Source organism: Mauremys mutica, chromosome 6 (genome assembly GCF_020497125.1).
Source record: "Mauremys mutica isolate MM-2020 ecotype Southern chromosome 6, ASM2049712v1, whole genome shotgun sequence".
Classification (NCBI taxonomy): domain Eukaryota; kingdom Metazoa; phylum Chordata; order Testudines; family Geoemydidae; genus Mauremys; species Mauremys mutica.
The window spans coordinates 28,781,514-28,793,774 of NC_059077.1; the positions used below are offsets into that span (position 1 = coordinate 28,781,514).

At 44.1% G+C, this 12,261-nt stretch overlaps 1 protein-coding gene across 1 annotated transcript in view; it reads left to right on the plus strand.

The window, feature by feature from the left end:
* NNT (nicotinamide nucleotide transhydrogenase) overlaps positions 1-12,261 on the plus strand; it is a 70,958-nt gene that overhangs the window by 46,004 nt on the left and 12,693 nt on the right. The window lies entirely within an intron of this gene.

Below are 12,261 nucleotides of genomic sequence, written 5' to 3' on the forward strand. Positions count from 1 at the left end.
GCCCACCCTGAGTGGCTTTATTTTCACTAAAAAGGGGGTAAAACAAATCTGCATTTAAAATATTGGCTAGATCTCTCTCACAAAGGCTAATAGTATAAAAAAATTCTACATTTCAGCTTTTTCTCACACACCCACTAAATGTCATCCTGCTTATTTCCCCCTCCCTCCCCCCCCAACATGTTACGAGTTAGCTAAGAATGCCGAGTACTTGGTGGCAAATTCATTTTTAAATGCAGAAGCGCTGGCAGGCTTGCAGACACTGGAGCCCTTAGGTGACTCTGATGGGGTAGGAGAGGCATACAGAGCAGCAAGAGTGGTTGGTGATCTCTCAGGCGCCCTTTAGTCTGTGTCTAACAGTGGAGTGGTAGAGCCTGCTCTAAACTGTGGCAAAAGGTTTCCTTCTCAAGGACTTCTAGTCCTGAGGAGGGAAGGATCAGGCAGTCCCCTCTGTTAAGATTAGCTCTCTGGACTGGCATGTTCCTAAAAGTCCTCGTAAGGTCTTCTTTCTGTTGTCTGTGGCAGAGACTGTAACTTGCAAAGGATATGCTGAGAGCTCTGCCTGAGCCCTCTAGTACCTTTGCAGCTCACCATTGGACTCTCCCAAATGACAGAGCTGCATCATTTAGTCTTTTACACCCCATGCCCTTGGGTGTAAAAGCATCTAGCTTCTGATTTGTTTAGAACATTCCTGGTGACTGCCCAGCCCACACTAGCTACTTTCTGAAGAGATGGGCTTTTGTTGCCATTGTAGCTCCAGTCATAAGACTTTGGAGGCCAGGTTTTTTAACCTGTAGTTACCATTGCAAGTTGGACTATATTTTTCACATCTGTATTTACATCAACTCCTCTAGCTCTACAGGTAAAGGCTGTTGGAACTCAAAACAAATGTTAAATTCCATAGAATTTACCCCAGTAGAGTATGTTACAAAAAGGGGAAGTAATTCACAATGAAGCTAACAAACATGGAAACTTCAGTCCTTTCCTTCTTCCTTCCTCATAAGACTTAGCTTTCCAGTGCTTTCAGTACATGTCATCTCTCCATCGCTAATTGTTTTGGAAGCTATTTTTTAATTATGGTAATTTAATATCTTAAAAATTAGTCAAGTCTCAGTTGTCATATTAAAAAAAGGTACTCTGACCGATGCTGGTTAGCCAAACTCATTCTCTAATTTCTGCATGTTTATTTTAAATACATAGTGACTTTGCTTTGGAGTCCACGTTCTAGCAATTAGTGTGTTTTTTTTTTCCCTTCAGTATTTTCCACGTTCATAGAAATGATATTGATAGTACCCGGAAGTGTTTGTAGTATATAATTTGATGGCTAAGAATACCAGTTAGTAAAATTGTTCATTAGCAATCACCTAAAATAATATACTTCCATGTAGCAGTTTAATCTACATGTAGGAAAGCTGAATGAGGCTCCTGATGTCTTTCTTTCCCATGGCAATTCTTTTCATCCCTTATTTTCTCACCATTAGTGGAAGCTGGTTTCATTGCTGAATTGTGTTAAAGATCCTGAAGGTCCATTAGGCATGTATCAAAAAAACCTCATTTGGGGTAATATGATGACAGTGTCCTGTTCTTCCTTTGATTTTTTCCTTTTATAGCTTCTGTGTGGGCTGGCTTCCTTTTTTCATAATGATATAAAGTATTATTGATTTCACCTTGCATGTCAGCTTTGTATGGGAAAAATATGAACGAAGCTTTGTAAAGTAACTGGATTATATTTAAAATGAGTCAATTTCAGGAAGAGATTGCTGCAGTGGTTACCTAGTATTTTAATGAAATAAATCTGTATTTACAGTTTGTGGTAATTTAGGCCTTTCATCACTTTGTGGAGCTCCCACAGTGTTCATTGAGTGCAGCTGCTGTCCCGCTGGTTTCAGTAGGTCTGAATGCCTCAGGACCCAAGCACTCTCTGCATCCAGATGCAGTGACACACACACACATCCGCCGTGGAAGTGTGCCAGCATGGACATACGATTGTCATCAGTTTGTTATGCCCATACTGTGCCAAGAAAAATTGCATTTGTCATATGGTCTTTTTTTGCTTCATGGCTCATGATTGATTCAGAGACACTGTTTCCTTAACTTTGCTTGTAGCCATAACATGCTCAGTGAAGAGCATAGATTATATAACATGATGTATAGCATTTTATGACCAGGTCTTAAATTCAGAAATACAGGAGGGCTTGCAAACTTAAGTCTGCTTTAGTTATTAAAATGCATTGCTAACATCACCACTGACTTGAAATGATCTTGCAGCAGATCGCATATTAAATGTATTATTAGAATCATGTAAGAAAACTGCATGTTACTCAACCTTCCTGCTGGCTTTTCCTTTCTTGTTATTGACTGGTAGAGCTACAAAAAGTGTCATAGACTGGAAGGTTCCCAGAATCCATTAGGAGCTGAGGGAAGACACTTGGGGTATGTCTACACTATGAAATTAGGTCAAATTTATAGAAGTCGGTTTTTCAGAAATCATTTTTATACAGTTGTTTGTGTGTCCCCCCACAAAAAATGCTCTACGTGCGTTAAGTCGGCGGACTGCGTCCACAGTACCAAGGCTACCACTGACATCCGGAGCGTTGCGCTGTGGGTAGCTATCCCACAGTTCCTGCAGTCTCTGCCACCCATTGGAATTCTGAGTTGAGATCCAATGCCTGAATGGGGCAAAAACAGTGTTGCGGGTGATTCTGGGTACATGTCGTCCCTCCGTGAAAGCAATGGCAGACAATCATTTTGCTCCTTTTTTTTCCTGGGTTATCTGTGCAGATGCCATACCACGGCAAGCATGGAGCCCGCACAGCTGACCGTCACTGTAAGTCTCCTGGGTGCTGGCAGACGTGGGACTGCATTGCTACACAGCAGCATCTCATTGCCTTTTGGCAGCAGACTGTGCGTTATGACTGGTAGCCATCGTCGTTGTACTCTTGGGTGCTCTTTTAACCGACCTCGATGAGGTCAGTCAGGGGCGCCTGGGCAAACATGGGAGTGACTCAGCCAGGTCATTCCCATCTTCTGCCGAGCACCCAGGAGATGATGATGGCAAGTAGTCCTACTGCACCGTCTTCTGCCAAGCACTCAGGAGATGATGATGGCTAGCAGTCAAACTGCACCGTCTGCTACCACCCTAAAGATGTAAAAGATAGATGGAGTGGATCAAAACAAGAAATAGACCCGATTTGTTTTGTATTCATTTGCTTGCTTCCTCCCTCCGTGAAATCAACGGCCTGCTAAACCCAGGGTTTTGAGTTCAATCCTCGAGGGGGCCATTCTCTGTGACTGTTGTTTGTGTTTCTTCTTGATGCAAAGCCACCCCTTTTGTTGATTTTAATTCCCTATAAGCCATGTCGTCAGTCGCCCCTCCCTCCGTCAGAGCAGACAATCATTTCGCGCCTTTTTTCAGCCCAGATGCCAGAGCACTGGGATCATGGAGCCCGCTGAGCTCACCACGGCAATTATGAGTGCTGTAAACACCATGCGCATTATCCTGGAGTATATGCAGAACCAGAATCTGCCAAAGCAAAACCAGGCAAGAAGGCAACGGCAGTGCGGTGATGAGAGTGATGAGGACATAGACATGGACATAGACTTCTCACAAAGTACGGACCCCAGCAATGTGCACATCCTGGTGTCAATGGGGCAGATTCATGCTGTGGAACGCTGCTTCTGGGACCGGGAAAGCACAGACTGATGGGACTGCATAGCGTTGCAGGTCTGGGATGATTCCCAGTGGCTGCGAAACTTTCGCGTGCGTTAGGGCACTTTCATGGAACTTTGTGACTTGCTTTCCCCTGCCCTGAAGCACCAGAATACCAAGATGAGAGCAGTCCTCACAGTTGAGAAGTGAGTGGCGATAGCCCTGTGGAAGCTTGCAACGCCAGACAGCCACCGGTCAGTCAGGCATCAGTTTTGGAGTGGGCAAATCTACTGTGGGGGCTGCTGTGATCCAAGTAGCCAACACAATCAAAGAGCTGCTGATATCAAGGATAGTGACTCTGGGAAATGTACAGGTCATAGTGGATGACTTTGCTGCAATGGGATTCCCTAACTGTGGTGGGGTGATAGGTATATGGGTTCTGTCTATCTTGGTACCGGAGCACCAAGCCAGTGAGTACATAAACCGAAAGGGGTGCTTTTCAATGCTGCTGCAAGCACAGGTGGATCACAAGGGATGTTTCACCAACATCAACGTGGGATGGCTGGGAAAGGTACATGACGCTCGCGTCTTCAGGAACTCTGGTCTGTTTCAAAAGCTGCAGGAAGGGACTTTCTTCCCAGACCAGAAAATAACTATTGGGGATGTTGAAATGCCTATAGTTATCCTTGGGGACCCAGCCTACCCCTTAATGCCATGGCTGATGAAGCCATACACAGGCAGCCTGGACAGTAGTCAGGAGCTGTTCAACTATAGGCTGAGCAAGTGCAGAATGGTGGTAGAATGTGCATTTGGACGTTTAAAAGTGTGCTGGCGCAGTTTAATGACTCGGATAGACCTCAGCAAAATCAATATTCCCATTATTACTGCTTGCTGTGCACTCCACAATATCTGTGAGAGTAAGGGGGAGATGTTTATGGCGGGGTGGGTGGTTGAGGCAAATTGCCTGGCTGCTGATTACGTGCAGCCAGACACCAGGGCAGTTAGAAGAGTACAGGAGGGCGCAATGCGCATCAGAGAAGCTGTGAAAACCAGTTTCATGACTGGCCAGGCTACGGTGTGAAAGTTCTGTTTCATTCTCCTTAATGACCCCCTCCCCTTGGTTCACTCTACTTCCCTGTAAGCTAGCCACCCTCCCCCTCCCCCCTTCGATCACCGCTTGCAGAGGCAGTGAAGTCATTGTTTCTTCACATTCATGCATTCTTTATTAATTCATCACACAATAGGGGGATAACTGCCAAAGTAGCCCGGGAGGGGTGGGGGAGGAGGGAAGCACCAGATGGGGTGGGGGAGGAGGGAAGGACAAGGCCACACTGCACTTTAAAACTTAAAAATGTTAAAACGTATTGAAGGCCAGCTTTCTGTTGCTTGGGCAATCCTCTGGGGTGGAGTGGCTGGGTGGCCAGAGGGGCCCCCCCCGTTCTTGGGCGTCTGGGTGAGGAGGCTATGGAACTTGGGGAGGAGGGCTGTTGGTTACACAGGGGCTGTAGTGGCGGTCTGTGCTCCTGCTGCCTTTCCTGCGTCTCAGCCATATGCTGGGGCTCAATCCTGTTTGATCTTCCAGCAGCCTGAGCATCGACTCTTGCCTTCTGTCAGCAAGCTGATGCCACCTATCATCTTCAGCCCGCCACTTACTCTCTTCAGCCCACCACCTCTCCTCGCGTTCATATTGCTCTTTCCTGCACTCTGACATTGTCTGCCTCCCCTGCATTCTGCTGTGCTCTTTCAGTGTGGGAGGACAGCAGGAGCTCAGAGAACATTTCATCCCGAGTGTGGTTTTTTTTTGCCTTCTAATCTTCGAAGGAGAAACATTTGTAGCTGGTGGAGGAAAAGGGGGAGTGGTAGTTAAAAGACACATTTTAGAGAAAAATGGGTACACTTTCACGTTGAACTTTGCTGTTCACATTATACAGCACGTGCTTTCGTTACAAGGTCGCATTTTGCCTCTTGTATTGCGGGCCTGCCGGTTTAGTGTGAGAGATCACTCACGCTTCATCCCTCTCTCCACCGCGTGGCTAACAGTGGGGAACATTTTTGTTCAGCCACAGCCAAACAGCTGAGTAGGAACTGGCACCTCTGAATGTCCCCTTAATAAAAGTATCAGAGGGGTAGCTGTGTTAGTCTGTTAGGCATGCATCCGACGAAGTGGGTATTCACCCACAAAAGCTCATGCTCCAATATGTCTGTTAGTCTATAAGGTGCCACAGGACTCTTTGCTCCCTTAATAAAAGCACCCTATTTCAACCAGGTGACCATGAATGATGTCACTCTCCTGAGGATAACACAGCAAGATAAAGAACGGATGGTGTTTGAATGCCAGCAAACACCGGGACCATACGCTGCCATGCTTTGTTATGTAATGATTCCCGACTACATGCTACTGGCCTGGAGTGGTACAATGTCCTACCATGGCGGACGGAATAAGGCTGCCCTCCCCAGAAACCTTTTTGCAAAGGTTTTGGGAGTACATCCAGGAGAGCTTTAAGGAGATGTCTCTGGAGGATGTCCTCTCCATCCCCATACACGTTAACAGACTTTTCCAGTAGCTGTACTGGCTGTGAATGCCAGGGCAAATTTAATCATTAAACACGCTTGCTTTTAAGCCATGTGTAATATTTACAAAGGTACACTCACCAGAGATCCCTTCTCTGCCTTCAGGGTCCAGGAGCCCGCCTTGGGTGGGTTCGGGGGTTACTGGCTCCAGGTCCAGGGTGAGAAACATATCTTGGCTGTTGGGGAAACCGGTTTCTCTGCTTCCTTGCTGTGAGCTATCTTCAATCTCTTCATCATCTTCCTCGTCCCCAAAACCTGCTTCCGTGTTGCTTGATTCTCCATTGAGTCAAAGCACAGGGTTGGGGTAATGGTGGCTGCATCCCCTAGCGTGGCATACAGCTCATCATAGAAGCGGCATGTTTGGGGCTCTGATCCAGAGCGGCCGTTTGCCTCTCTGGTTTTTTGGTAGGCTTGCCTTAGCTCCTTAATTTTCACATGGCACTGCTGTGTGTCCCTGTTAGGGCCTCTGTCCTTCATGCCCTTTTGAGACTTTCTAATGTTTTGGCATTTCGTTTGCTGGAACGGAGTTCAGCTAGCACGGATTCGTCTGCCCATATGGCGAGCAGATCCTGTACGTCCTGTTTGGTCCATGCTGGAGCTCTTTTGCGATCCTGAGACTCCATCATGGTCACCTCTGCTGATGAGATGCCATGCTGGCAAACAGGAAATGAGATTCAAAAGTTCGCGGGCCTTTTCCTGTCTACCTGGCCAGTGCATCTGAGTTGAGAGCGCTGTCCAGAGCGATCACAGTGGAGCACTCTGGGATAGCTCCCGGAGGCCAATACCGTCAAATTGTGTCCAGACTACCCCAAATTCGACCCAGCAAGGCCGATTTCAGCACTCATCCCCTTGTCGGAGGTGGAGTAAAGAAATCTATTTAAAGAGCCCTTTAAGTTGAAAAAAAGGGCTTCATCATGTGGACGGGTCCAGACTTAAATCGAGGTAACACTGCTAAATTCGACCTAAAATCGTAGTGTAGACCAAGACTTGGTCTTCAAGCAGTTTTATTCTCTATTACTGCCTTTGTAGTACTACAGAGCTGTCATTGAAGGCTCTCCATTTACCATATATCTTGAATACAGTGCATGTAAGGGCTTGATTCTGAATTATCTTAATGCACTTCAGAAATGGATCAAACTAATTCAGAATAAGGCACCCTTAATCTACAGCAAAAGCATCCACATAGGGAGTTAATCAGGAATAGCTAGTCCACTTTAAATTCATACCCTACCTTAATCTGAATTAAATTCAGTGTAGGCAAGTCCTAAACATCCATTCATAGAATTTTAATCTCTTAAATGATATATTATATGGTGTATTTAAAATAAAGAAATGCTCAAATACATAGCATATTGAACACTGTTCACAGACATTCTAGATTCATTATATTTTGGCCATGATATCAGTTGTATGACTTTATAGCCATTCTTATAGAATGTGTGTATTTAAAATTTCTGCACAAGGTGCAGTAGTAACCAATTACAATAGGTTAAGGAAGTTGCATGCAAGTGCTGAAACCGCACACACTTAATTTTAAATCTATTGACTAACGCCACAGGCATGTGGGTTCTTGACTTTTTAGCTGCCATAATCAGTGGAATATGCAGTTGTGAGAGAAAATCTAGATTACTGTCTGAATATTTTTCTCAAACTTCAATCACTAGATGGCTGGTCTTGACTAATTTTTATAGGTTAATATATTGGAAGGACTTATGTGCTAGTGTCTCATGATCTTGGGACACAAGGCAAAGCTCCTATCTTCTTTCCTAGGCATTTGAAAATGGGGGAAATTGTAAGGTAGGTGGACTTGAGTTTTTAAATTTACCTAGGTTACGGGTGTTGGGATGTAGTCAAATTGTATTGCTGCCTGTAGGATACTAGGTATTGCATTTTAATTATGCCAAGGGTTTCTGGAGCATATGGATGGATGCCATCTTTAACTTTTCTTTATATTTAAATAAATAAAACTAATTCGTTTGAATTCTTACATTATTCTTTCAAATTACATGATTTTTTCCTTAGAGTCATAGCGTTTAAGATCAGAAGGGACCCCAGATCTTCTACTCTGATCTCCTGTATATCACAGGCCACAAACACCAGCCAGAGACTGCACACCAGACCCAACAACAGAAATTAGATCCCAGTGTGGTCTCATGTGGTCTGTAATACTGTTGTGCGCCACAGGGAAAGAATCAGAGGGACCAAGTTGCATCAGTGCTTGAGGCCCTTGCAATGCCCAGGAATTGATTAGGTGAGATATAACCAGAAAATCCTGGCAACAAATGACCCACGTCCCATGTTGCAGGGGAAGGTCTTAGTTTCCTAGAAGAAAAACTGGAAGTGGTTTTTTTTTTTTTTTTGGACTGAAAGCTCATTTTGTAAAAATGGACAATTTAAAATCTTTTCCAATCAGGCCTTATGTTTTTCGTAACTCAGATTTTTGTGAGCAATAAACAAGTGCTAGAGTATCTGCATGACCTTTGTACTTAAATTGTCATTCATGTTATCTCTCCATGAAACTAGAGTGTGTTTTTTAAGAGAATTGGCAGATGTGTATGTGCTTGGAACAGAGAGGCTGCACGTTTGGGACAGAGGGCATAGAAAGTTAAGAGGGGAGAAATTGGGTTCTGTTGAGCAAGCTATCCTGTGTGTGAATAACTTCTACAGATGTTCAGAAATTTAAAAAAATTGTTGAGCAAGCTAAAATAGGCACCAAGCAGATGTAACTTACTTAGAGCACCCTATGTCTCATCAACTTTGGCATAGTTACAGAAATCCTATTTTTACATGGATGAAGTGCTCTGGGAGGAAGATGGTTGGACACTGACTCCTGTGTGTTGCGTTTAACGTTCATGCATTATGCATTCTTTCAGTGCAAACACCAGAGTCACATGACAATGAAATGATCTTGAACCACTTCTGCAATGGATTAAATATAAATAAGCTTATTCAGGATTGAGGAAAATAGTATTGTTTTCTTGTCTGTTGTGAGTAAAAAGATTGACTACGTTTACCGCAAATAGTAAATCCCACTCTGTAGTTCTTCAGTCCTCAGTAAGCATTAAAAATAGAATACTACTGCATCTGTAATAACATCCTAGGCAACTGAGTTTAAATTCAACACAGATAAAATTGCACAAATCATTAAAGCTCTTTTATCAGTATTGAAAACTTATCCCAGGATTCCTGACATAGTCTGTTAGTGTGTGTGTGTGTGTGTGTGTGTGTGTGTTTAAATGCACTAGCACTGGTAGTGTCTAGTTTTGTAGTTTGGGAAGGGTTTGTTCGTGATGGGGTGTGTACTGTAGGGGAATGTTTAACATGTGACAGTCTAGATGTATTTATAGGCTCACATGGCATCTTCAGAATTTGCAGAATCTAAGCTTTCATTTTAAAAAAAGAAAGTTTCTAGCCAATAGGGCTGCAAAGAAGACAGTCCAAATGTGAGCTGATTGTAACAGACGCAGTACTGTCGTCCTGGGTCGGCAGAGAGTCTGAAACAGTAACCCTTTATTCATGTCACTGAGGTGGTAAGACTTGGGAGGGCATTGTACTGTAAATACTGGGCCATCTCTACAAGTGGGTTTGACTTCTTCAGCCTAGTGTGCACCCTCATCCCACTGCTTAATTTTACATATATATGCAGAGAATATATAGACAAAGGCCTTTTGTGCAATGGAAGACATCTGCATGTGTAAACAATTCTACCAATCAATTTTCATGAATCCAAATGCTTCTGACTTGCCCACGGAGACTAGCTTTTTCTAGAAGAAACCCATATAAAGAGCTGGATTTCAAACCAGCTCCCCACTTTATTTTATTTTTTGGTATAGTTTTGCACCTAAAATGTATTCATGTATTTTTTTCCCCAATAACTCACATGGGTTCAAAGTTTGGGCCCAAGATTATTCCTCTGAAACTAGAGACTTAGTTTGAAAAAGGGCCCAGAATTGTATAATCTGATTTATTTGAGGTCTAAAAAGAGAACCTGTGTTTCAGTACAGCACTGAGCCAACCCCTCTGATAAACTAGAGCATGGTCATGAATTTTAGTTCTTTGGACTGAACTTGTAGCCAACACACTTTGCCTGACATATATAAGTTCAACATGAGGAGATGCAAACATTTTCATGATATAAGGTCCTTTAGTGTTTGACTGAAAAATAAGAAATTTTAAAAACATTTTCCTTCATTTTTTTTCATTAGAGGAGAAAATCTGATGTTCTTGCAGCACTAACATTAGAGACACTTGAAAGAGAATACTTCTTAAGCAATTAAAGATTATTAATCATTCTCCATATTTTCAATTTTCAATTTATTCCATAAAGTTTGTATCTTGTTGTATTTTTAGGTATTTCCAGAGTGGAATGAATAAGTAGGGGGGGGAAAAGGGATTTGTTTTAAAACTTGTTGTGGGAGAGTACATTTGGCAAATATATTATGCCTTTAAAAAAGCTTGTCGTTTTCAAGAACTGCTGTTGTAATGCGCAATGAATAGGACATGTCGCACCCATTGCATGTGATGGTGGTGAAATCAAGAGGTTATCATAAACCGGAGGGGATTTCAAGTTGAGTGCAAATTCTTCAAGGTTATACGATGTTTAGATGGGGCATTTTTAAAAGTGTCCTCTCTTTTTTTTTCCTGGTGTTTCTAGTGTAATCTCTTCTGTGTTTATGAGAAACTTGGTCTGCTCTTGCTTCTTCTCAGCGTTGCCATGCTCACCTGAATGGCTGGTAGGATCTTCCTTTTTGAGATGAGTGGATAATTTCACAAACTATCTGTGTAAATGTTGCCTGTATGGCCTGGTCTACACTATGCGTTTAAACTGGTTTAAGGAGCGTAAAACCGATTTAACGCCACACCCGTTCACACTAAGAGGCCCTTTAAACCGGTTTCTGTACTCCTCCCTAACGAGAGGAGTAGCGCTAGTATCGGAATTACCATATCGGATTAGGGTTAGTGTGGCCGCAGATCAACGGTATTGGCCTCCGGGTGGTATCCCACAGTGCACCACTGACCGCTCTGGACAGCAATCTGAACTCGGATGCAGTGGCCAGGTAGACAGGAAAAGCCCCGCGAACTTTTGAATATTTCCTGTTTACACAGCGTGGAGCTCCGATCAGCACGGGTGGCGATGCAGTCCGAAATCAAAATAAAAAAAGAGCTCCAGCATGGACCATGCGGATGTGATCGCAGTAAGGGCAGGCAAATCTGTTCTATCAGCGCTCCGTTACAGAAGACGAAATTCAAAATCATTTTTAAAAAATCTCCACACAGATGCCATAGCATGGACTCAGCGCACTGCTGCGTGACAAGCGTAACGGAAAGCCAAAGAATCAAATGGACGCTCATGGAGGGGGGACTGGAGCGGGGACTGGAGGACTCAAGCAATCCCACAGTGCCTGCAGTCTCCGAAAAGCATTTGCATTCTTGGCTGAGCTCCAAATGCTTCTAGGGTCAAACACAGTGTCCGCGGTGGTTCAGGGCATAGCTCGGCAATTTACGCACCCCCCCACCCACCCCCAGAAGTGAAAGGGAAAACAATCCTCTCTTGACTCTTTTACATGTCACCCTATCTTTACTGAATGCTGCAGATAGATGCGATGCTGCAGCAGTCAACACCAACATCCTTGCTCCCCCCGCCCCCCCCCGTCATGGGTGGCTGATGGTACAATATGACTGATATCCATCGTCATCATCAGCCTATTGGCACATGGGGCAGTGCAAAAGGACTGGTAACCATGCCGACTAGCATTCAGTGAGGTCTATCATGGGCGCCTGTGTAAAAAGCTCCTGATTTTTCCTGGTAGATGGTGCAGTATGGCTGGTAACCGTCTTCATCATAGCAACAGGGGGCTGAGCTCCATCAGCCCCCGCCCTTCATGTGTAAAGAACAGATTCAATTGTCCCTGGACTAGCAGCGGGATGCTGGGCTCCTCTCCTCCACACTGCTTAATGTCCTGTCTGGACTATCATAGCAGCTGGAGGCTGCCTTCCACTCATTTCTCACTAACAAGTCACTGTGTCTTATTCCTGCATTCTTT